Genomic DNA, 25,171 nt, shown 5'->3' with positions numbered 1-25,171 from the left:
AAGCAAGATATAATCAAAGTTCCAGAGTTTTTTCCTTTGCCTTATTCATATATTTTCTCAGCTTTGATGTAGCAAATCACCTTCAAACACAGGATGAATCTTGAAAGCTGTGCCTCTGTCAGAGCTGATGCTGTTCACTAATGATTTGCTGCTACTGTCTGCTGGAGAGTACTCTCATTAAACCTACTAGCCCTCTTTCAATCAGGAGAGCAACCTGGGGTAGAGGAACTACTAATCATCTTAGTTTATAAGAAAAGGTATCTCTCTCTATTTGCCAAAGAGGCAAAATTTTATCTATTGAGTTGCAAAGAAGCTTATGACATTTTCTGAGAGGAATCAGCGTATGCTTCCACAGCAGCTCAAGGTAATCTAGGACTCGGTAACTGTAACCTTCATACTCCCTGTGGACCAAGGCTGCACACCTCTATCCCCACCCTTGCATTAGCCCTGGCATCTCTCTGATTTCATGTGGATCCCATCCAGAGAACTTGCCTTGCTGAAAGCTAATTATTTTATTTCATAAGCTTTCAGTTCTTCCAGCTCTGTGAAGCACTTCATGCAATCAAATAAGTGCTTGTGCTAAAGTCACAGAGAAGGGCATAAAAAGTTGGAAATGGGCAGGATAGTGGGACCAGAGCTTGATCTAGATTAACTTAAAATACATGCTGAGATGCTTTTCCTGAGGGCTCTAAGTGGGGCAGGCCACAGAGGTCTGATCTGCTAGCTAGCTAGTTTATGGTCACATTTTGATACTGTGTTCAAGCCTTTCTTTTTCCTCTACTGCTTTGTCTACACAGCTTAAAGAAATTAATTATTTCTTCTAGTCATACTTTCTGTATCTTCTTGGTGTTTGCCACTGGTCAGTGGCAACTGACAGCAGTGCTGCTGTTCTGTTAGACTCATGGAAAGGGCACATCTGGTGTTTGAGCAACAATGGGCTGCGCTCTCCACGCAACAAAGATGGTCAATATTCCCAGCGTTTATTGTTCAAACTCTAATTACAAAGAGCAATCTTCTCTCTAAAATCATCAGTTTTGTACAAGAGTACAGCAGAGAATATGTACAGGGTACTTTAAGGATGCTCATCTCCCTTCAGCCCTGCTCTTCCTGGTGATTAGAGTCATCTTCCTCTGATAGCAGCCTGCCCTCTTCTTCCCCCACCCCACCCCATTCCTTTACTGTGCTTCCTTCTATTTTCTGCTTGTTGGCACTTTGCTTTTCCAACTGGGCCAATGTTTGCATGCTTTTTCTTTTTACTTGTATGTATTTTTTTTTCTTTAAACCTTCAAGAGTATTCTAAACAAATATATTTTTTGAGCCCTGGCTTGTGCACTCATTTAATCAGAATCTCTAACATAAAATGTTCCCCAGAAATCAGTCACCTCTCTTTGGTTTGCATATCTTCTATTAAAAATATTGCTTAAAAATTCATGCTGTAATTCTTATTCCTTGCTTCCAAAGCCAGTGGATAAACCCTGACACAGAGATGGACTCTGTTATATGACAGCACATTCATTATGTATAATTACAAAGCACACGAGCCGTTATTCAATGTTGTTAGCTTGGCTTCACTGGAATTCTGGAACACATCTGTACACAATTTATAGTTGCTTATAACATATGCTAGCACACAGTGTGTGAACAGCTAGAATTTAAACTCAGATCCTGCATGAGGCTCTTTACGAATCACAGCTGCTGCCAGTATTGCTCAGTCTTGGAAAAGAGGAACGGTGGAATTCTTCTCAAGGCAAAATGAAGATGAGGCATGAATACCAAGGCTCTAGGGAAGGGGACAGAGATTTGTCTGACTCTAAAGTAAATTTCTTTTTCTTCACATAAGGATATGGAGAACTGTGGGTACATTTTAGGAGTTCTTTTCTGAACTTTCATATTTTTTTTAAAGATTAATGATTCCCTGACAAAACAGGAAATAAACTTGCAGAGTGCAAGAAAAGGTAGTAACTGTACTGTAAGTTAAAATTGCAGTGCCTATATTGGACTGACATGGAGCCTCTCAGAATGTGTTTAGGGTTCTTGTATTAACATTAAACAGCTGTTGAGATCTTGTCTTTAATAATGCACAATGTTATTACTCTGAAGAGTACTAGCACTGCCATCTCCAAGCTCATATTAGAAGGAAAGCAGACTACTTTAATTGTATTATTCACTATTTTGTATGTCAGCACTGCCACTTTAGCTTTCAGGCTCTGAAGAGGGACTACATTTACTGCTGTGTCTTAGAGTCTGCAGTAAAAACTTTCAGGCAACAGAGAATGCTATTTAAAAAGTAACCTGTCAGCTTTTCTAAATTTCATGGATTAAAGTACATTATTTCATCTCAACAGACTGTAAATATAATTTTACAGTGGCAAACAATGTAGGTGTTACTGTACCTTGTGAAAACCAAACACGGTAATTTCCCAGCCTGGATGACTGAAAGGTTTTCTTCTCTCAACTGCTTCAGACAGCTTGGCTACAGATTTGCTGTCTTCTGTGCCTTGATTCAGCTGCATCTCTTACAGCCATGTGTGGTCTGACAGGTGCTTCCTAGGAAACCCAGCCAGTGAGTGTCTGCTTTCAGAGTCCAGAAAATTTAACTGGCATCCTGCTATCCAGATGATTGTCTTCAAAGTGAACCTTAAAGTTAAGCTTGTAGGAGAGAGGATGATGTGAAAATCCCAAATTCATTCCCTTCTCAGAGCTGGTTACCATTGTATCTAAGCTGACTGTTGGTAACACACTGCTTGTATCAGTCTGGTTGTGACATCCTATTAAACATGATTAACAAGGTGGATGTATATGCAGAACTTAAGTTTTACATGTGAAAAAATTTATTCCTGCATGACACCCCTGGAAAAGTCATTATGATAAGCTAATACTCTACTAAGTTTTATTGTGGGCATTGTTGCTTCTGTGGCTTTGCCCATGTGAAGTAGTTGTAACAGGCAATGAGTTTATGTTAGGGAGGTAGAGATATTTCTGCTTGAAGTTCAGAATTTGACTTACACCCAGGTGTGGAGCTGGATTGTGAAAGAAAGTAGGATGCCCTCTGACCCCATCCTCTTCTAAGAGTACAAATGAAGGACACAAGGTTGGATAAAAGTGTCCTCAACAGAAGGGCTGACAGTAGCTGGCAACTTCTCAGCTGGACCATGCCAATGGAGCAGTCACGTGTGAGGCATGCTTCGTTTCCCTTCATTTCTGTCCAACTGTTTCCACAGACAGTGGAGCTGCTCTCCTTGAATTTGGTATACAGATTTGCTTTTGGCTTTTTCTACCCTTTCCTAAGGGCAGTTTCAGAGTGACTGGCAAAACTGCAAGGCTCCGTCATTTTTGGATGGTTACCCTGAGGACAGGAGAATGGGCTTCCACTTAGCCAACCTGAACTCCTAGAGAAAGAATGGGCTTCAGTGGCCAACAGGAGTCAAGGAAAGGGGGAAGGATGAAGGAGCAGGTGGTGTCAGTGCCACTAGGAACTGGCATTGCACTGAGCTGATAGACTGTCCTGGGCAGCCCAGGTGGGCCCTGAGACTGGGGCTGCTCAACCAGGGGATCCCCATCATTCCCACTTCCCCAGGATGCAAGGCTCACATGGAGTGTGGGGACTGATGGCTGGGGTACAGCCTCAAGGAGTCTGTCCTGCAGGGGGATGAGGATAAGCCATCTAAAAACCAGAAATATTCCAATTGAATCCAGTCTGACAAGAGTCTGTGGGGTCCTTCCTTCTGCTTAGTGGAAAGGATCATTGATATTGACTTTTTTCCACAAGGAATTTTGCTTTCATTTTCAGACTGTTTTCTGACACAAACTCTGTGAAACAAAATATCATCAACAGGCTATATAGAGTGCAAAAGTTATGCTCAGCCATTGATCTGCTGTCCAATGTCATTATGGTCAGAGTGGATTGGTATGACTATCTGATATAAACAGCTGCTTCTAGCCTTGCCTTCAAGGTTCTGCAACTTCCCTCTAGCTTCTGTTCCAGTCAAAAGTTGAAATTCAAATACTTAAGTCAAGGAAAGTGATATTTTTCTTTATACCTTTTCCAAGGCTCTAACAATCAGAAATATTATTTAAATTTTTTTATGGCACTGTTTGTCATGCACCAAGAAGAACTTAGCCTGTGGATCTCATTGCTGTGAAGTGAATTCAGTTTTACAGCTGATGTGCCTGAGAAAGAGCAATTTGGGTCATTTTGTTGGTAGTTATAGAAATCACTGAAATAGGGAACTCTTTTGTTAATGCACTGACCACTGCAAAATGCAATTATGTATTTTTATTCCCTACGCTTTAGGAAGTGGAACCACTGCTTAGTGATGGCTGTCATCAATAAGTTCCCCAGAATTCATATGTTAAACAAAGTGCCACTCATGGAAGGACAGAAGTAGAAACCTCCAGCTTCACAAAATCTCTCCCTGCTTTTTCCAGCTGTGCTGAAAACTCTTTTCCAGTTTAAGCTAGCATTTGAATTAGTGTTCACCACCAGCAGAGAGGGACTAATTTGAGGGTAACACAACTCTTTCTAAAAGATTTTCTGGCTTAATTTTGAGAAGTACTGTGCTTTTCTGGTTTCTCGTGATGGTAATGTGGACTACATTTTTTTTCTGACACTGAGAGAACCAAAATGTCCTGAATCAAAGCACCTGTGTTGAATGACAGAATTACATCCAAATCCCATCAAAATCAGTGGCAGCCTTTCCACAGAGCTCTGAGAGAGTTGGACTAGATATGTCAGTGATCATATTTTATCTTCACTCCATGGTTCCTTAGAGTACGTATGTTTATTCATAGCCAAACTGATTACAGGTCAAGATGACTCCACATAAAACTTGACCCCACATCTGAAAGGAATTAGTTTCTCCTTGGATAGTACTTAAGGTGAATTACAGACTTTCTTCCTTTAGAGTGGACTTGCTTATCTTTAAAAAAAAGTTTCTTTTTTTTCTTATCTGATTGTAGGACTTGCTTGTATCTCTTTCTTGAACCATTGCAATAAATCTTAGCAGGATTATCAGAGTTTCACAGGCTTTTGGAAGCTTTGGATTTGCCTTCATGCTGTTAGGCAGTGCAGGCATGAGAGGATGAATCTGCATCACAACTAAACACCTGCCACTTCAAATCCTGCAGTGACAATCAGAGTGTCCCAGTAGGATCACCCAATTACTGCAGCCTACAGCACACAAGATTTTTCCTGCAGCCACAAAAAATTAATTCATGTTTTGTCATAGGCTTACTGCACCATGCTATGATGCAGACAAATATGAGAAAGCTGGAGTCTATGACAGAATAAAAATGAGCTTTCTCTGAAATTAGGTAGGTCTATGATAGGAGGGATAAAGATAACTTGTTTTCCTAGAAAGTGGATTATGTGTTCTTCCATTTGAGTAAAAATCCCTTCGACAGATGAGGTATAGGGCTGTGGAGAAGAGAGGGACTGTATTATTGCAGACATAAACACCTTTAATGGTAAAGACCACGTAAAACAATAGTTTAGTAGAAAGATGTTATCAATGACCTGCAAATAGCAGTCATGTTCCAAAGGAACTACTGATTTTGCTGTCCTGAAGGAGAATAGGTGGAGGAGTGCTGGGAGTCTGTAGTGACATCAATGAAGAAGAATGAAATGTCATCTGCACCTCTGCATTAATTTCCAGATATATAACTAGGTGACAAGGAAACATAGAAGCAACAATTTGGTGACAGTTTGGGCTGTTACTTGTTTTGATGAGTTTGTTCTCTTTTTTATAAAGAGCTGTTATATGTTTTAATTGAGGGATTCACTAAAAGGTTCAATTATGTAAAAAAAGCCCCACAGCAAGGCTCCAATTTCACGCAAATGTTCACAAGATAAAAAAAGGCCAAGTATGTCTTTTAATTGTAAAGCTATTTGATTTATAATTGTAACCTGATACATGTTATAAAAACAGCCTTAGAGAAATAGTGTATACCAGGAACTAAGAATATCCTAATACTCAGTACTAACAGCCAAGCAAAAAGAGATTGTTTTTCAGAAGGGTATCTAATTATTGCCAGGCAGTAGATAATTCCAGATTCTTGAAATCAAGACTCAAAGAATTTGTCCACAATTCAGTCATTCAGAATGACTACTGACTGCAGCATCATATCCCAATGAAAATAGCTTGAGAACATCACCTGAAAACATTAGGTACCCAGTGAATGGCTTCATGCAGCATCATGCTTTAAATGTGATGGTATCCCCTGCTCTTCTGTGGTTCCTAGCAATGCACAGTTTACTTTGTACAAGAACTAGCATTCAGAGACAAAGCTCTGACCCAATTAAATGTCTGGGAGAAGATTGAACTGTAAAAATTACTAGACTGGTGAATTTAAAAGACCTCAAATAAAAGCAGAATTCAGGGAACAGATAAAAAGGGATGAAGATGAGGGAGAAATAAGAGGAGAGAAGCAAGATAGATGAATGAAAAAGAAAATATTTCCCTTTAGGAAAGCTGTGCTCAACCCCACAGCTTCAGGTATTGACTGGAAGGGGGAAATGGAGCCCAAGTGCTTTAACCTTTTTTAGCCTTTTACATGGATGCTTTACTCAGTTCTTTTCACAGGGGCAGGTAGTGATAGGACAAGGGGGAATGGCCTTAAACTGAAAGAGAGAAAGTTTAGATTCGATATTAGGAAGAAATTCTTTACAGTGGGGGTGGTGAGGCCCTGGAACAGGTTGCCTAGAGAGGTTGAGGATGCCCCATCCCTGTGGGTGTTCAAGCCCAGATTGGATGGGGCTCTGAGTAACTTGGTTTAATGGCAGGGGGGGTTGGAATTATATGATCTTTATGTTCCTTTCAACCCAAACCACTTTAAGATTCTATGACTCTTGAGATAAAAAGCATGAAGTAAAAACTGCAAGCTGCATCTACCTTTTTGACTGACTCTCTAATTTTATTTTTTTAAAAAATTACCCTTTCTTTTCTCTCTGCAGTCTCAAATTCCTGTGCGCAAATGCTATATTAAAGAAAAATCTTTGGAACAGTTTTTCTGTAAGTTAGGAAAGTTAATAAAGATTTCTGTATGTTACCAAAGTTTTCCCAAGTCCATCAGTATAGATCTGGCATCTTAATTTGTACCATAGGGGCATCCTCCAGCAGCTTGCTATAGCAGCTGAAAAGGGTTGAAGAGAGGATAGATTTATGAGCTCTCCAGAAGCAAGGTCTCTGGGACTAAGGCAACAATCATAAAGTGGTTTTTCAGGTTTCATGGTTCCATGCTGATTTTATTTTGTGATGCAAAGCTTTCCACAAGCTGCCTGCAGTTGGTCTCACAAATGCAATTGCCTGTTGTCCATGATCCAAACCACTTGTGCAATAGAATCAAGGTAAATTATTTTTGAGTGGTAGTTGTCGTCCTTTTTTAAATTGTATTTGTTTTTGAAACCACAGTCATTTGACTGCTCCAATTTAGAACATTTTTCCAACACATGTTTGCAATGAGGGGAACTTCTTGTATTGCCTTTGTTGTAGAGGACTGGCATCTAGTCACTGACTAAGACTGGATAATGAGATGACTGATTACAGCAGTATCATTTCAGTTCTCTTGTCCCTTTTTTTACTTTGGGATCAAAAAGTTGCAGTTGCAGGTCACACGTTTCCATGCAAAGAGAGAATTTTCCATCAGTGCTGCTGCCACGGCACCCGCTATGGACACTAGGTGTTAAGAAGGGGCAGTTTGCTGGCCTACATTAAGTTAGAAGTGGCCTTTGAGGTATATTGTATATAGGTCACTCTAGAGGAGTTTAATTGGCTGCAGCTGAAGAGGTTGCTCTGAGCATTGCTTTTTTATCTCTGGTACATCTTCTGGCAGTGTACTAAAACAGGGACACTGGATGCTGGGAGCTGCCTTGAGGAGCACTGCTGGAAAGGACTGGCTTAGCGGTCGGGCTGGTTCAAGCACTGCAGCCTTACTACAGCACCCTGAGTGGGCAGCAGAGTGGGGCAGGCTGGGGATGGGTTGTTTAGGATGCCAGGCATAGAGAAAACTGCTATTTATCCTTTCTTCAAAACTAGACAGTAATTGAAAATGCTTCTGCAAAAATCTGTCACAAGCATGTTTTGGCTGGCTCACTATCTTGGTCTCAATGGAGTTACATTAGCACCTTGTTAAAATACTCCATTGATTTTAGAATTGCTGTAATGGCCTGTAAGTATTGCAGTATTCTGAGTGTCTGTATTGATCTCAGTGGCTGGCCTTGCACCGAGCCTGGATGTTACACAGTAGGGGTTCTGTCCAAGTTGTACTGCAGGATATTTGAAAACACATGTGCAGAACTGGGCCCTTTTGCTTGCTGAGCATGACTCTTTAGGCATCAATTTGCAACAGAAGTCTGAGACTCTGAGTCATATAAGATGCCATTTTTCTAGTTCTTTAATAAAATTTCTATTATTCTGACAGCCTTTAGAACATTCTGTCTACTGTTAATACCTAGAGAGGTGTTCACTTGGAGAACTGTTTTATTAATTGCAATTTATTATTTTTCTTTAGAAAACAAGTCAACAAAATGATAAAACAAGATCTTGTCTCTTCCCTTTCTTTGTCAGAACTTTCAATTTCACTTCAATGAAATACAGCTGAATGCAGCAATCAGTTGATGGCTGATGCTCTTATTGTTTGGGGAAGTAGCTACCAGTGAGTTAAATACAGGGAGCCAAAAAGCCAAACTGATTCCTTTATGTGTGCACTCTGTAAAGACACTCTAAATGATCTCAACTTTGCACCACAGGTGCCTTGGTGTGCCTCAGTCAGAAACATAAATTTCAAAATGACCTTGGCTATCTAACAGCTACATCCCACAGCACTGATTCCCCTGAATAACAAGTTGACAGCCTTCAAATGCTAGAGGGATGGAACAAAAGATAATGCAAGGAATACATTTCCTATATATTTTTCTGTGTTTTTGGCTATTAGGTGCCAATGTTGAAGAGGTTTCTCTTTGTCTGAGAGGAGCACTGGGCTCAGATCTTTAGACATCTGAGGTGACTTGGGGTTTTCAGTCCTTGAGTAAAAGATCCCTCTTTTATTGAATAATCAGATTTAGGCAGCAAAAATTAGTTTATGGTTTCTGAAAGAGAGAGAGAATAAATATGAGGTATTCTTTTGGAGGTATGGATGTGTCTCTATTTAGGTACAAATGACAGCTGTAGAGGGGTTTCTCAGGTCCCTGCAGAACCTTGTTCTGCCCTAGTCATTCTCAAGCACATCTGACTGAAGCTCCAGCAGGGCTTGCTGGCACAGGCAGTACACTTGGATTGCTGGTTATCACTGCATACCAGGTAGCAGATATGGACAACAAGGGAATGACTGAAAAAGACATTCCTTGAATATTCCAGAACTTATTTACTGCCAAAGACAGAGGGAACACTGTAAAGTTCAGACTGGGAAATGATTATGTGGCACAGAGGCACAAATGTTAATATTTAATGGCTCCCAAGAAAAAACAAACCAAAAAAACCCACAAAAAACTACAGACTTCTGTAAGGAAAACCACTGACATGGGGGTAAGATGATGAATAAAATGTATGTGTGTATTTCTGGTGACTCCCAATGAAGAAAGGGGATTTCTGTGTTGACTAGCTACAGGAAAAGGCTGTAGGGTGGAGGAGTGGCAAGTCTGCTTTAGAAGGTGGAAGTTCAGCTTCTTCAGTCTAGGAGAAGGGAAGCTGAGAAGGGGCTTTCTCTCTATAAATTCGTCAAATACATGTGAATAGTCATAGAGCAAACACTGAACAAACAACAAACACTGAAAAATTCAAGTGGCTGTCAAAGAAACCTTCAAATATGATTACAGGCTGGAAAAAAAGCCTGATAATATCAAGTTTAAAGAGATTGCTATGGTTAGGTTTATGAAAAAAGAAAGAGAGATTATTTACTCCAATGTGTAAGTACCTCCCAGGAAAAAATACATTTGATATCTAGGAATCACAGAATCATTAAGGTTGGAAAAGACCTCTGATATCATTGAGTCCAACCTTTGAACCATCGCCACCTTGTCAACAAGACCATGGCACTAACTGCCATATCCAGTCATTTCAAGAACACTTCCAGAGACAGTGACTTCATCACCTCCACGGACAGCCCATTCCAATGCTTAATCACCCTTTCTGTGAAGAAATTCTTCCTGATGTCCAGCATAAACCTCATCAAGTGCAATTTGTGGCTGCATCTTCTCTTCCTGTCACCAGCTGCCTGGGAGAAGAGACTGATCCCCAGATGGCTACAACCTCCATTCCAGCAGTTGTAGAGAGATAAGGTCTCCAGAGTCTCCTCTTCTCCAGACTAACTCAGCACCTCCTCATAAGACTTGTGCTCCAGACCCTTCACCAGCTTTGTTGCCCTTCTCCAGCACCCCAATGTCTTTCTTTTGTAATGAGGGGCCCAAAACTGAACACAGGGTTTGAGGTGTGGTCTCACCATTGCCAAGTACCACGGGACAATCACTTCCTGCTGCTCACGCTGGTTCTGATACAAGCCAGGATTCCTTCTTGGCCAGCTGGGCACACACAGGCTCTGCACCCCCAAGTCCAGCACCCCCAGATCCTGTTCTGCTGAGCAGTTTCCAGTCACTGTGCCCCCAGCCTACAGCACTGCATGAGATTGTTGTGAGAGAGCTCTCTCAAGCAGAACAGGAGCGTCCTGAGCAACCACTTCCATGAACAAAGCTCTTTTCCTGTTTCAGAGAGGAAACAGAGCTCAGGTCCTCCACATAAGGATTATCTATTACAGCAAACTATGAGAGTGTTGAATGCTTCAGCTCCTAATGCTCATCTAGAAGACACAGTTTCAGTCAAAACCAGTTATTGCTCCGTGCGAATGCGTGGATAAACTTTCACAGTTTGAAAGAGGTAAGGCCTATTGTGACTTTGAGGTCTAAGAACATATCCTACAACAGAACACAGAACATATAGCTCTGCAAAAAATAAAATTCTGCTAAAACCCAAAAAATGAACAAGCAAACACATAGACTTTCTTCTCCCTTTCTGAATAAATTTGATTCATTGATTCTGGCTGTTTTCTTCACTTACAGAGACTCTCCTGTTCTGAACTAAGTCACTGTCGGTCTCTTGCTCCTCTTCTGCTTACAGAATTGTTCATGCCCAGCCTTTCTCTGGCAGCCATTTGGTTCAGTCCACCTGGTGGCACCAGTGACATTTTACAGCTTTAAGTCACCTTTGGTTCCTTCACCACTTTGTGCTACTGGAGTTTATAATCCCCTTTTCTCACCTGCATAAACCAGCCTTGTGATTAACCTGGCTGTGTTCACAATGGACAGACCTGCAGGCAGGTAACTTTGATCTTGAATATCAGACATCCCAAACCTTACACCTCCCTGCATGCAAAATCCTTCCAGATAGCAGGGGACATGCCAGTGTTTACATTTCATATCTGCTTCCACTTTCTAGCCCCAAAGTTAATTACTAACAGCATTACCTGATAACCTTTTAATTTCAGAAATGTAGCAATGATACATAAATGCAAACAAAATATTTTACTGTAAACAGAAAAAGAGAGACCAGATCTTTATTGCAGAACTTTGATGCAGTTGACTTATTATTTGAAAATTGATCAACTTGCCAGCTAATAACTGAAAATTGTGACATGGCATAGGGGATATTTTCCAGGCTGGTTTTTGTGTGGAAAAAATATAATTAGGTGACAGTTTTTCTCAGAATTCATGTTCAGCTATCCCCTTGTGCTACGTGGAAAAGAAAAATGGATGCTGCCCTGTTATTCTGACTGAGCTCAGGATTTGACATCTTTGTGGGGTTATGTCAGGTTTGCAGGGAACACTGCTTGTAAGCCCTGTGAGCAGAGGATGCAGCCAGCCAGCATGGCTTTAAGGGACAAAAGGCAGCTTCGAGGGCTTGGGCACTGTTCCTGTCAGGGTTCCACTAACTCGCTCCTAAGAAGGCTCTAATAAGCTCAGGGCACGATGAGAACCATAACTGGTTCCTATATATCATATTTCTTCCCACTCTTCCTAATTTTCCTGTGGCATGTAAATATTTACCTGTCAGCTTCAGAAGCTGAAAATTGAGTGAGACCTCAGTAAATTCTCTCTGCAGCTTCATGCAGCATAGCTGCAGAAATGGGCACTTTTATTCCTTCATTATGAACCTACCTCTATGAGATCACCACAGGCTCTGATTCGCAATTTAATATCTCTTCTGCTAATAGTGAGATGAACTGAAGTAGCTACAAAGAAACTCAATTAGTATTGTAGCTAATAAAAATGATAGTTGTTATAGAAAAATGATTCATAACTGCGGAATGTGCTTCTGCATGTTTTTCATTACTTAGCCTGCACTAACTCTTGTAATGTATTTCCCTGCACTTTCGGAACCACACGTCTTCCCACTGAGTAGCATCTAAAATTTGTGTTTACTCCAGAGTGGTTTTTACTGACACTTCCTTTTGCCAGTATCCTTCTTCCACCTAAGGCTGCAGTGTAAAACATGAACTAACATTTTAGGCATTGCTATCTGCTTCTGCACATAAAAAAAACTCCATAGAAGGGACCACATAATTGTCAAATAAAATTTGTCTATGGACATGCTTTCTTCACTGCTCACCTGGCAACAGCAGTAGTGAGCTTTTCAGTCATTAGACTTTCACAAACCTCTGGATGTCAACTGTGGCATTTGTAGATTTGCCAGTGTTTTTCTAGCATTTTATTTTGTAAATAGGTAATAACCTATTTTAGTGCTAACAAGAGATGCTGAAATACATTAACAAGGTTATTTTTCACAGAAGCATTGATAGCATTCAGTGGCCATGGAGATTCCTGGAGAGGTTAGTGTATAATTGCCACTTGTGACTGTGAAAAGCTGTTCCTCTCCTAATGTCTTTTACAAATAATGCTTTATTCTGGTGGTAATTATCTTCCACCTCTGGTGGCAGAAAAAATCATTCTGTGTTTCAAATTGCTTTTCATATTTTTATTTCTGTAATTAAAAAGCCCAATTTATTATACAAGCTTAATGAAAGATAATTGGAAACAAACTCAGTATTTTTAACTGTAGAGATGGAAAGGAAAAGGAGATGTGTAATATCAAAAAGACAGATCCATTTTTCACTTGAATTTGCCAGAAATTTTGTTACTGGACCTAAGCTAAGTCCTACTGAGTTCAGTAAGTTGAGAGCTACAGTTTGGCCTTTCAGAGTGGGCTTTTATCTCCAAAAGATGTTTCCCCAGTAATCATGGTAATACTTTTACTGGCACAAATTGAAGGTCTGATTATTTAAGAGCAATAACATATGCCAGAATGAAAAGGTAACATTTGATGACATGAAATCTCTACTGTGAATACATGAACATTATTCCTTTCCTCAATGTCGTAGCAGTGCATACACTTGGCAAAAAAGGAAAGAATCTGAAAGCTGATTCTGCCCTGGAAGTAATGAGTTAGAACAATCACTGAACACTAGGATGCAACTTCTGAAATAATTTAATTAACAAGTTGCGTCTGCATTTTGATTAGTACAAACTAGACTGTAAAAAAACCTGCTTGTGGTACAGTTCATCTCTGGTGTAACTCCACTGATCAGGGCCCAGTGGGAGTGATAAAAAAGAAAAAAAGAGATCCATTCTCCCATTAATAATTTATATTCTTTTCTTTCTAAGTGACCTACTAAACGGAAATATAAGAATCATCCAGAAATGTCTCAAATATAACACTAGGTGCACAGTATCTTTCTATGTCTCACTCCCAAGATTTTCAGTTGCTCAACAAGAGAAGATTTTTCTAGGTTGGGGGGGTACATAGAGGCATTAGAGGAAAACAGAGACATAAGGCAGCAGCTGTAGAAACAGCATGATCTTTTTCTTAGTTCTTTGTGATAAATCTCAGCCCATCTGAAGAAAGTTATGATTATGGTGTGGAAATATGAAGATATTCTTAAAAGGTACATATTTTTACTGATCACATGAATACCAGTAAAATTTAAATACCCACCAAATTATAGTTTCCATAGTAAAACTTCTCATTTCAGCACAACATGGGAATACTACTATAAATTTTTAAATTATGGGATTGAAAGACCCTCTCCACGCAGATGTGAAGAACAGAGGGGCACAAGGGAAGGCAAGAGGGTAAGCTCCAGTAGCTCTGTCAGGCAAACAGCCCCCACTCTGGGATGGGCACTGGAGAGTCCAGAGACGCTGAGAGTTGGCTACTGGAGGGACCAGAAACCTGGTGTAAATGGTCCCTGGAGCCCCATGGATTCCCAGTAGGCAGCATGGACCTTCAGGTCCCTTTGGGATGGCCCTGGGAACAGGGAGCAGTGGCAGCCTCTATTGTGCCAGGCTACTGGATTTGGCAACACTTAACAAAGTTCCACCTTCCTTCCTGGCAGTTTCACAAAGGAAACCCTCTGAGGAGAGGAAGTACAACATCAGTACAATCCCAATCCATTAGAATGCTGAGTAGCGCTAAAATTCCCCTTGCGGTGGGCAGTAGTCAGGAGAAGACAGAGCTGCTTTGTGACGGCAGGGGAGAAGGACCACACAGCCACTGGAGAAGGCTGCCAAGCCTGAGAACCCTTCCCTTGGACATGACCAGATGGGCTGACAGAGCCAGGCCTGCAGTGCCCCAGCCCTGCAGCACACAGGGGAAGGCCCACGGCATCCTCCTCTCCTGAGTTTCCAGAGGGACAGCAAGGAGGAGTTGGAGCTAACACAGTGTTTCAAAGACACCACAAACTCCAAAGCCTGGCTCCCTCCAGAGGATCCCATCTGTTTTTAAGTCCTGATGCTCCCTGAACTGAGAAATGAAAGTGGCTGTAAGGGAAGAAGGAATTTGTTTTACAGGCTGGCTGCTCTGAATTTACTTAATTGTTTTCAAAGAAACTTGGTAAAACTTAGAGTCCCTAAATGGGTCTCTACCATGGACAACCGAGTTCTCTGTTTTGTTCCTGAAGCTGGTTGCTGAGGAAGGTACCTGGGGCATGGGAGATGTGCCAGGCAGGTGCTGCCAGGCAGGTGCCCACACATTGTGCCTTGCTGTGCTGCAGGTGTTGCCAGCCCTGGGAAACCTGGGCATGAGAGCAAGGGAATACCTGGGGGAGGCTGAGTCCCTTTCTCTCCACAGCTGGTCCCCTGAGGCTGAGATGGCCCCTGAGGCACAGAGGAAAGCTTTGTGGGGATTTCACAGGAGAAGTGGGCAGGGGAGCAGATTTCTCACATGCTGTGCTGTGCTGCTCTGGTGTGTGACCCCAAAGGTTCTCTCCCCTTGCTTTACAAGTTAAAGCATGCACTGTTCTTCTCCACAGCTAGCTTTGTGCTAACAGGTATTTTTACTGAGATAGAAGGCAGCACTTATTTGCAGAATAATCATTTTAGGCTGTGTTTGAAGTGTTCCCTTTTTTTCCCTCACAATGATATTTTATGGGTAGTTTTGCTGGAAGCATTTCTTAACAAGCTTCTTCAGCTTGCCTTGCAATCTCTGCAGCCGGGCAGGTGCTGGGCCACTACGGCTGTTTCACTGAACATCACAGCTCTTTCCAAAGAATTCTTGCAGTCCTCAGGCCCATGGATGTCTCAGCATCTGCTTGGCTTTAAACTTGTGAGCCTGCTCACACCACATGTGTTTGGAGCATGTCCAAAGAAGTCCACAAAAGGGATTTTCAGGTCCTTATCTCTCCTACTCAGTTGTGAGCTCTGTGCCCAAGCTCTCAGTTGAATCTTAAGAAACTTTTAAAGCAGCTCACAGTCACTCTTGCTGCTGCCTGGGACTCGACCCTGGAGGGAGCCAATGCAGGCTCTTGCAATACTGAAGTTGTTCCTTTTTTTTCTGGAGTCAGATGTTCAAGTCAAGCTTCTAACTTCCTGATGTAAAAAAAATCTCCAAATGTTGGGATATTTAATTCGTGGAAATCCGAGTAACTTCAGTAACTCAGGTAAGACAGGGCAACTGTGCATGGCTCTAGCAATCATATCACTTGGAAGTTTCAGGCACCACTGGTAGTAATCCAGTCCCCTTAGCCAATCAGTGTCTTAATTATTTAAATCTGCAAAATATGTCTCACCTTCCATTCCTTTTAAAAATTTATAAAGGATTTAAAATAATGCCAGCTAAAACCTGCTCTTAAGCAATCAGTTTCCAGATTTTTTTTTTTTTAAATCAATTTCCTGTTGTTCTGCAGGTGCTATAAAACTAAACACATGCTTTTGAAGATTAGGTTCAGTGTTTGGTACTTATTCTCTGCAAGACAGTGGCTTTTTTAAAACAGAGAGAGAATAAGTGGGGTTTTTGTATGGTTTGCTTTTATATTTTGCATTTTCAGTAGGGGAACATACTTTAGAAAGTAAATTAAAATCTTGACCCAGAGTGAAAATATGAATTCCTCATGAAATATGCAGAAATTATCTAGATAGGAAAAGCAACTACATAAGATAAATGTGCAAGAAAGCCTGGGTTTCTTACTGAAACTCAATCAGTCCTTGTCAAGTTTGCACAGGAAAAAGTTGATATTCAAGGGACACTGATTCAAGGGACACTAATCATCTGCTTTTGTAAGCAGAAAATGAGAAAGCTTTGTAGGAAAGACACAATAATTTTGTGTTAAAATTCTCTTAACCATTTAGCATGTGCAGCACTACCACTTTTGAGTTTGCTCAGATATTCACGAGTAAATTTGATCCCTGCACTGTACTGTTCTTTTAATATCCTCTCTCCTATAAGTTTTCAATTTATTCCAATTTCTCTGGCATGCTTTTCATAACTATAATATATTCCAGTATCAGGTTTTATAATTACTTGGACTCTATTCATTTCCAAATTTATATTTCAGGCTGTATTTTCTCCTATGCTACAAGGAACAGATCATTGTACTGAAAAGCAATCTAGGGTGTATGTTAAAGTTATTGCAACAGTACTGTAGGAAATCTAGTTTAATTTGAGGAGTGTCTGGGGTGGTGGTTGAAGAGCATGGGGGAATTATTCAACAGAGAACTGGTAAAATGACTTGATACATCAATAGGCAGCTACTTGGTAATGTGGCGATTAGCAGGTGGGTGTGTCTGCCAGCATTATATTTGGCTTTACTGAAATTGAATGTCAGCACTGGAGGACACAGAAGACACAGAATTCCCCCACATTAATATTACAAAAAATGTTTTAGGTCTGACTCTGGAGAACTCAGGGCTGCATGGATGTGGTTCTGCACTGTGGCTCTGCTTGGCTCCATGACTAAACCCATGAGCTGTGATCCACCTGAGGACTAAATTTCATACTTAAATTTAAATATGGGAGCAGGTGCTTACAGCTGGGGCAGATTGCACATGTGCTGAACAGCAAGTCAATGTTTAAGTGCTCCAATGCACCGTTAAGCTTAGTATACTCAAAAGCTGAGCTCAAAGTGGCTGGGGACAATAGTACAAAAATAAGTTATGGGTCAGAAAGATGCTGGTTCTTCAGTTTGGAAAGTAAATACATCACAAATATGAGGAAAATCACAATATGGGCAGATTTTTAGACAGGGAAACTGTAAGCTCTGTTCAAAGACTAGTGGAGGGTGAATGTAACTACTTGCAGGATCACTTGTTTCTGCAGAACAAAAATGATGACTTTTACTTGAATTGGAATGGCAGGCATGCCAAAACAAATTTCAGTGTACTAATGTTCAGAAAGTAAATGTGTAGTTTGTCCAAAAATATGCAGGATTACAATACCTGTGCTGTTTGTAACATGGGAACCTGTGTGAAATGAGCACTGAGAAGAGAGGAAAGAAAAATACAACAACTCTTTAGAGATCATACTGAGGGAAATGGAGATCATAAATGTGGTGGGAGTTGACAAAAGATACCAGCACTGATAAAAGAGTTCTCAAAAAGCACTGAAGTAGTGATTTTTGAATCAGAAAAAGCATATACTTTTGAAAAAACGGCTTAACAATGACTTTTGTAGAAGAAATGGAATAAGAGGTAGTACAATGAGCACTGGAAGTGGATCAAAAGAAAAGGTGATCTTTTTTTTCCTAAACAGAACAGTTACATTCATTGAGTTCATAAACCAAATATCATAAAGAGGAAGGAGCACAGGAAGGTGGGGAGGGGTGGCACAAAATGAGCCAGAGGGAGGAAGGGAGTGCTGAGAGCAGAGTCCTGAGTTCAGCATGTCACCAATGGCATCAAAAGGAAAAGAAAAAAAACAGAAATGAAGGAAAAATGCAAATTTTTCTTAGCTATCATTCTGAAAAGAACAAAGTTTTGTTGGGAAATAGGTCATGAAAGATGTGAAGAGGCGAGGAAAGAAGGCAGGACCTTTGTTTGCAAGTGCAGCCTAAAAGTAGGGTTGTTCTGACAGAAACATTGTGATCAGAGAGGAGACTTCTGAGGCTGCAATGGACAGTCTGCTGCTTTTCAAAGTCTCATTGTATCTAAGATCAAAGGATGGCCAGAGCATTGTCGAATCATTGCTTACAGATAAAAGTCAGATGGGTTTTGAGATAGGCATTTTCATTATGAAATGGGGAATTAACAATTGTATTAACATTTGCAGTGATAAACATGCTTAGGAGTGAAGGAAGTGTAATTGTTCGTTTGCTTGAAACAGTTTTCCATTCCTGGGGTATCTGAGTGACTTCCATGTAAAACTGATAGCTGAAACTTAAATCCAGAGGGTGGTAGAAGGTAGCCAAAAGTCTTTCTAGTTTGAGAATACAAACTAGAGGGAAATTTTATATCAGTGCCATCCGTATGGGTCTTGCGCCCATCTGACTTTGGGGACCAGAGCCTGTTCTACACCCCACTGTGTCCCCACATCCCTGGGCTGCTCAGTCCACACTCTCCCTCTGCAGCTGCAGGGCAGTGCCTGGCCCTCCCATGCCTTGCAGCTGGCCCAGGTGCAGGAGCAACAGTGTCACCCCTCTGACACCTGTCTGGGCTGGCTCCTCCTTGCCAGGCTCTGGAAGCCACGAGGTGCCACTGCATCCCCCACAACTGAGGGCCTGGCTTTGCAAGTGCTGAGCGTGTCCTGCAGCCCAGCACTCCTCAGACAGCACAGCACCCATGCTCTGACACTGGCAGGCTCCAGGAGTGTCCCACCATCGTGCCTGAGCTGTTGCCACTGCTCGGCTTCAGCTGCACTCAGAGAAGGACATTGAGATCTCAGGGACCACTTGGTGACTGTGAGGACACTGAAACATCTGCCTCCAGGAGGTGCAAGATCAGGCTTTAGAGCTTAGACTTGATGCCTAAAAAGTCTGTCTGACTGTAGCTTTCCTACAATAAGTAAGAGCTCTCCCAGCTATGGTTAAATAGAACTCAGAACAAATATTTTCTGGAATTTTTTTTCTAATTCTTGTTTGTCCCTCCATTTCTATGACAAATACCCTTCCTGCAACTGAGGTGCTGTGCACAGAAACAATTTACGTGGAGTATTTTGGTCAGTAGACTGGTTTATGAATTTATAATTAGGGTTGCACTGATTAAAAATAAGAGAAAAATTAATTACATAGTCTTGTGGGTCCAGGAAGTCAACATTTCCTACCTCTTAATGTGATAGTTGACTAATGATCACCACCTTACTCTAACTAATTTCCCCACATTCACAGAAGAGTAAATGTACAAAAAATTCAGCTGAATTTTAGGCATTTCAGGTGTCTTTATGTGGCATTAATTTAAAATTCTGTCCTGTACAATATTTCACCTAAACATTAGCAATTCTATCCAGTAAGTTTATCTTTCTTACCTGAAAGTATTATTACTGAATCATCTTCTCTAGAAAGAAAACAATCATTAATCTGCTGAAAGTGAATCTATGAGAGTAAACAGAGTCATTATGAATCTTATATGGAACCAGAATATCTTTATCATCTGAGCAGTGCCCCACTTAGGCCAAGAGAGACTATGGCCCTCCATTGTACAGGAAAACAGAGAAAAATTTCATAAAAGCTACTTGGTAAAGGCTTTGATTTTTCTCAGATGATGACGTGATTTCATTGCCTTCACATACCACTATACACTGAGCTTAATTTTCAGGTGAGAAAATCACAGTCAGTGGCAGGAACATTTCTATTTGGCTGTAGCTTCAAAAAGAGCATGAAAAATTTAGAAGGTAAGATCAATAGCTGGAAAATGAAGTTCATCTTAACAAGGAAACTTAAGGCTTACAGCCACGCAAAACAGCTGGAGAAGCTGGGACTTTCAAAATCAGTCTGGATGAGAAATGATAAAGTTCACCTGAATGAAGCAGCTGTTAAGCTAAAACAAAGAAGTGCAAAAGTGCAAAAAAAATCCCCTTTCTTCCCCCTTTCCTAAACAGCTTGGAGATAAAAATTTGGAACGGTGGCACAATCACCTTCCATCTCCAGCTGTACAGGCCAGGTGTACCTGCAGAGCACACACCTTCCCATCCTAGCGCACCGGGTATCTAGAGGCCTTTAAAGAGCACAGAGAAGTGTCTTGGTAGCTGTCTCCACAAGGGGAAGAAGGCTCTGAAGAGGAGTTTTCTATTTCCTGAGTATTTCTATCATCTGGTGGAAGTGTTGTAGAAAAGAGAGGAAAAGGTTTTTTGTCCCCAGCTGCAGGCAGAGACTGATAACCACGAATGAATTCAGCTGAGGGCCACCATGATGGTGGGGAACTGGAGCACAGCCCTGTGAGGAGAGGCAGAGGGAGCTGGGGTTGTTTGGCCGGGAGCAGGGAAATCTTCTGGTGGGCCAAAGAACCACTCCAGGCGCCTGCAGGAAGTCACAGAGCCAGGCCCTGCACAGCGGGAAATGGAAGGAGAGTGAGATACAACAGGCATGAGCTGGAACAGGAACATTTCAGTCAGAAATGGAAAGGAAGAAAGGCAAGGAAGGCAAACCTTTTTCTCTGTGGGGACAATGAAGCTATGTGCTGGGTTGCCCACAGAATATGTGCAGTCTTTGTCCTTTTAGCTTTTTGAGACTCAGCTAAATAAAGCCCTGAAAATCCTGGTCTTATCTAAGAGCTGGCACTGCTCTGATGAGGTTTGTCTAGAGACATCCTGAGTCTTCAGGGTGACCCGAGGACCCTTCCCTCCTGAATTTATTGTACTAAATAAAAACATAAATAAACCCCCAAAAAGCAAAAAAAACTCCCACCCAAAACCAAACCAAACAAAAAGCCTCCCAAAAACCCAAACCAACAACAACAACAAAAAAACAAAGACAAAAAAACCACAAACCCACAAAACAAAACAAAAATAACACATAGATGAAAGGTCTGTATATCAAGACTGATATGAGTACCTCACTCTAAGAAATGTTTTCAGACTCCCTTTGCACAAAATATTTCAGATACAGGTTTCAGTTCAGCATTTATTTTTTGTTGACCTTTCTCCACACTCCCAGTGCTGCTGCAACAGTTCCAGAACAAAGTACTCATTTCCTCCTGTGTGCAGAAAAGGGAATCCATGTCTGGGACATAAAATGTGGCGGTACTGTGTGAGAGAATATACAAATGCATTTGGGACTTTGGTCTGGAGTGCATAATAAGCCAGACAATAAGCTAATAGCTACTAATTCATTTCCCTATATTGCAATTAGTTTGCAGACTTATCCGCTACTTTGGAATCTGTACCACACCTACCCATTCCTCACAAAACACAGTCCTGTAGACTGATTTCTAATCCTCCAAATTAAAAGAGCTTAATTCTTTTCCGGTGGCAGATTCCACATGTTGAAATGGTTTGTCCCGGAGGAAGCTATAATGGCAGGCTCCAGATGGGCCAGTGACAAAGTATCAAACAATAATCCCACTCATGGGTTTGAAGATCAAATCCTATATTGCTCTGAAAGACGTAAGCACTGTTTGATGACTAAATCCCAAAGCATTTTGCTCAGCTGCTAGATAACCCTATGTACTATAGAAACATGGAACTTCGCCTCTGTGCATGCTCACAGATGCCTTATATTTGACAATATCGAGCATTTTGGCATCTGTGTTACACCTGAGTGCTTTCACGTTTCACAAAGTGGATGCTGTGCCATCTGTCTCAGCATGGATATTTGGTGTATTAGACATGCTTTCAGCCTAGCTCCTGGATCAGAAATTGGGATCCTCACTTGAAAGAAGGGAAAGGAAAATCCTGAGTTGCAGTCCTTTTCTGAGGATATATTGCACATACTGATATATTATGCAGTATCTGAGTAAAATGCTAGCTAAGTTGTAAAACTCTTACACTGGGCTCTGAAATGCCAGAGATCCCCTCCCCAGCATGTTCCTTTGTGGTGTAGGTAGTAATCCAGTTTCATTGCTGGGAGCTTTCTTTGTGCCTTGGTTGGTTTTTCAGCCAGGACTATGCTGTGACTTCAAGAAGGGTGAGAGCTGGCACTATGATTTGGTTAGTGAGAGGTGCCTCTGTCTGAAGTGAGGTGCAAATGAGACCATATGCCAAAGTCAGTAATATGGATTTTATTCAATAATAAAGTAGAGAGATGGAAAGAAGTAGAGAAGGGCGGCAGCAGGGGGGGAGAGAGATCAAGCAGAAGATAGGCACAACCCATGGATCCAGTGGTGTCCTGTTGGTCCATGTTGGGCTTCTCAGTGGTGGGGGCATGGAGTCATTCTTATGTGGGTACCACCTGTACACAGCCCAAGTTCAGGGTATCCACAGGGTGGTTGCAGATGCTGTCCCTATAGCTTGGGTGATATGTGTATGAGCAGTTGCCTCCTTCCTCACAGTTTGCCACAGTGGGAATTTTTGTCTGGATACATTAACCAGGATGAGCGAACCAGATTTTGCCTCACCAGACTGGGAATTAGCACTTCCTATTGCAAATTCTTGCCCTCTGTGCTTATTTCAAGTACCTGCTGTGGTGGTTTATCTTATGGCAAGATTCTTCTCTGGATCAGTGTTTTGAGACAGGCTGCTTTGCTCTTAAGTCCTTACAGCCTGTCCTCAGCCTGGCCAGCAGTTCAGTCTCCTCCAGGGAGGTAGTTCTGAAATTCCCATTTCAAAATACGCAGAGATTAAGGGAATGAAACAGCCTGCATCTTAGGTGGGTTAAATACCATGCAATTGCGTGAAAGCCTGCTATTTTTGGGAAGAAAGATTTACCCTTGGGCAGTGAGTATCTCAGACAAATTCCTCCAGATGGGAGGAGATGGAAAGGAAGGAGAACAGGAAAAAAAAAAAAGGAAAAGCCTGTTCTGACTCCTCTGGGCTAGATAAGCAGCTTCCCCTTCAGCAGGTTTATTTTGTGATCCTTTCTTGAGGCATCTCTTCAGATAGGGAGCCAAGTTCCTAAAATGGGGCTGTGAGACTGAGCACCTTGTCTCTTTGTAATCTGGGCTGAGGTGTTTGTAATTCAGAAGCAGCACATAGCTCATTCCTCAGGAGTATTTCCCTTCACTTCAGGGTAGGCATAGATTACATACAGTGTTTGATCAGGTTTTATTTTAAATTGAGCCTCGGAGTCTCTGATGTTCCATAAAGGGCCAAGCACACTGTTGAGTCTGTCTGAAGGACAGCCCTTATGCAAACACAAGTGTGCTGCCTGCAGCCAGCTCCCTTAATAGCTTTCCACTGCTATTTTATTTTCCTCACTTTTACCTCTTGGGCACTTTAAAGTGATCTTTACCTTATCCCACACCTTTCTGTTACTCAGTCAATCAAGAAAGAATGGACAAAAGGATGCTCAGTCCTTTACACCACTTCTAAGTTGTGCTTTTCAAGTATTCCACCATGAGTTCTTTTTACTAAGGGTTACTTTTATGAAAGGATTTAATCAGTGTAATGTCTATTATGGCTAATTTATAAGATACAGAGCAGTTGCCTTATAGGAGGCAAAAGCTGAAAATAAGAGCATACCTAAAATTTGGAACAAAGGCAGCTTTTTAATTGACTCTTTATAGTGTATGAACCACTGAGATTGTGTTTCCAGGCAACAAGTTACCTAAGTATATGTGACCAGCAAAGACAACTGGCATCTTTAACTGTCCTTAAAAGGATCCATGATGCCTGCGGTCTTTTTTAATAAGCCTGGAAGGGTGAGTAACCTCCTCCTTTGCATGTTTAGCCAGATTTGATGGTACTAACTGTCCTAGTCCATCAAACCGGATCACTGACCTGACATAATGAAATCATCACGCAGGTTTTCTATTTCACTGAATATTTTTCCCTTTCCCTCCTAGAGAAACAAAAGCTTTTCTCCTTAGTTAATACCAACTCCAAACCAGGCATGTCATGACCTATCAGCTTTTGATGAGTGTTTGCTCCTACTCCTATTTTATCTCATAGAAAAATGAGAAGCTCTTTTCTGAACTCATATCCATTAAAAAAGATAATCATGTAAAATAGAGCACTTATTAAAATAGTTATTAGAAATTCTGCTTTACCTCCTTAGACATGCAATTCCCTAGCAGAGCTGTTGCTCTGGTGTCTTGGAATGGGAGACAAAATGTGGACTATTGCCCACAGAGAATTCATGTGATGTATTTTCTGAACAAACTACAATTCAGGATGTTTACTTTCCATTTGGAAGCATAGGATACAAGATACTCATACTTAAACTACACACATCACACATCTCTTAGATTGGTCCAAAGTTGTATAATAATGTCACAATTACTCTTGCAGAAGAGCAAAAAAGAAAGTCCTAGGACAGAGTTGACATGAATCAAATAACTAACATGAATCTAACACCAAATAACTGACATTTTGCTTTGACAAATAAACTTGTTTTCAGTGTGCAAATTAAAACTCTGTAGGATGTAAATTACAGATTTCCTGTAGTTTTAGAGGTACCTATAAGTGACTTAAAAAATGCTTGAGGCACACATTTACATGGTTAGGGCTATGCCTAGCTTGCTCCTCTCAGCATTTGAAGATTTCTCAGTGAATGGAAGGAGAAGAGTGCTGAGTGTCACTGGCAAGAGCAGGATAATCACACACCATAATTCCAAGAGCTGGCACTGGCACTCAGAGCACCAACCCTGCTGAACACCTTTCCCCAGCAGCTTCTGCCTGATCTTGTTAGCTCACTGCCTTCATCCTTATGCTTAAATTTCTCATGCAATAATGTAGTGAACATTTTGTCCCCTCTCTCACTTCAGACTGAGCTTCCTTCAGCTCCCTGCCCCAGTCTGCCACTCAGCTGCACACATATCTTTGTGCCAGGGTGGAGAAATGCAAACAGTGGGCTGGAGAAGTGGAGGAAGTCAGTAGGGAAATTTCCTTAG

This window comes from Poecile atricapillus, chromosome W (assembly GCF_030490865.1).
Source record: "Poecile atricapillus isolate bPoeAtr1 chromosome W, bPoeAtr1.hap1, whole genome shotgun sequence".
NCBI classification, from domain to species: Eukaryota; Metazoa; Chordata; class Aves; order Passeriformes; family Paridae; genus Poecile; species Poecile atricapillus.
This window is presented reverse-complemented; position numbering follows the sequence as displayed.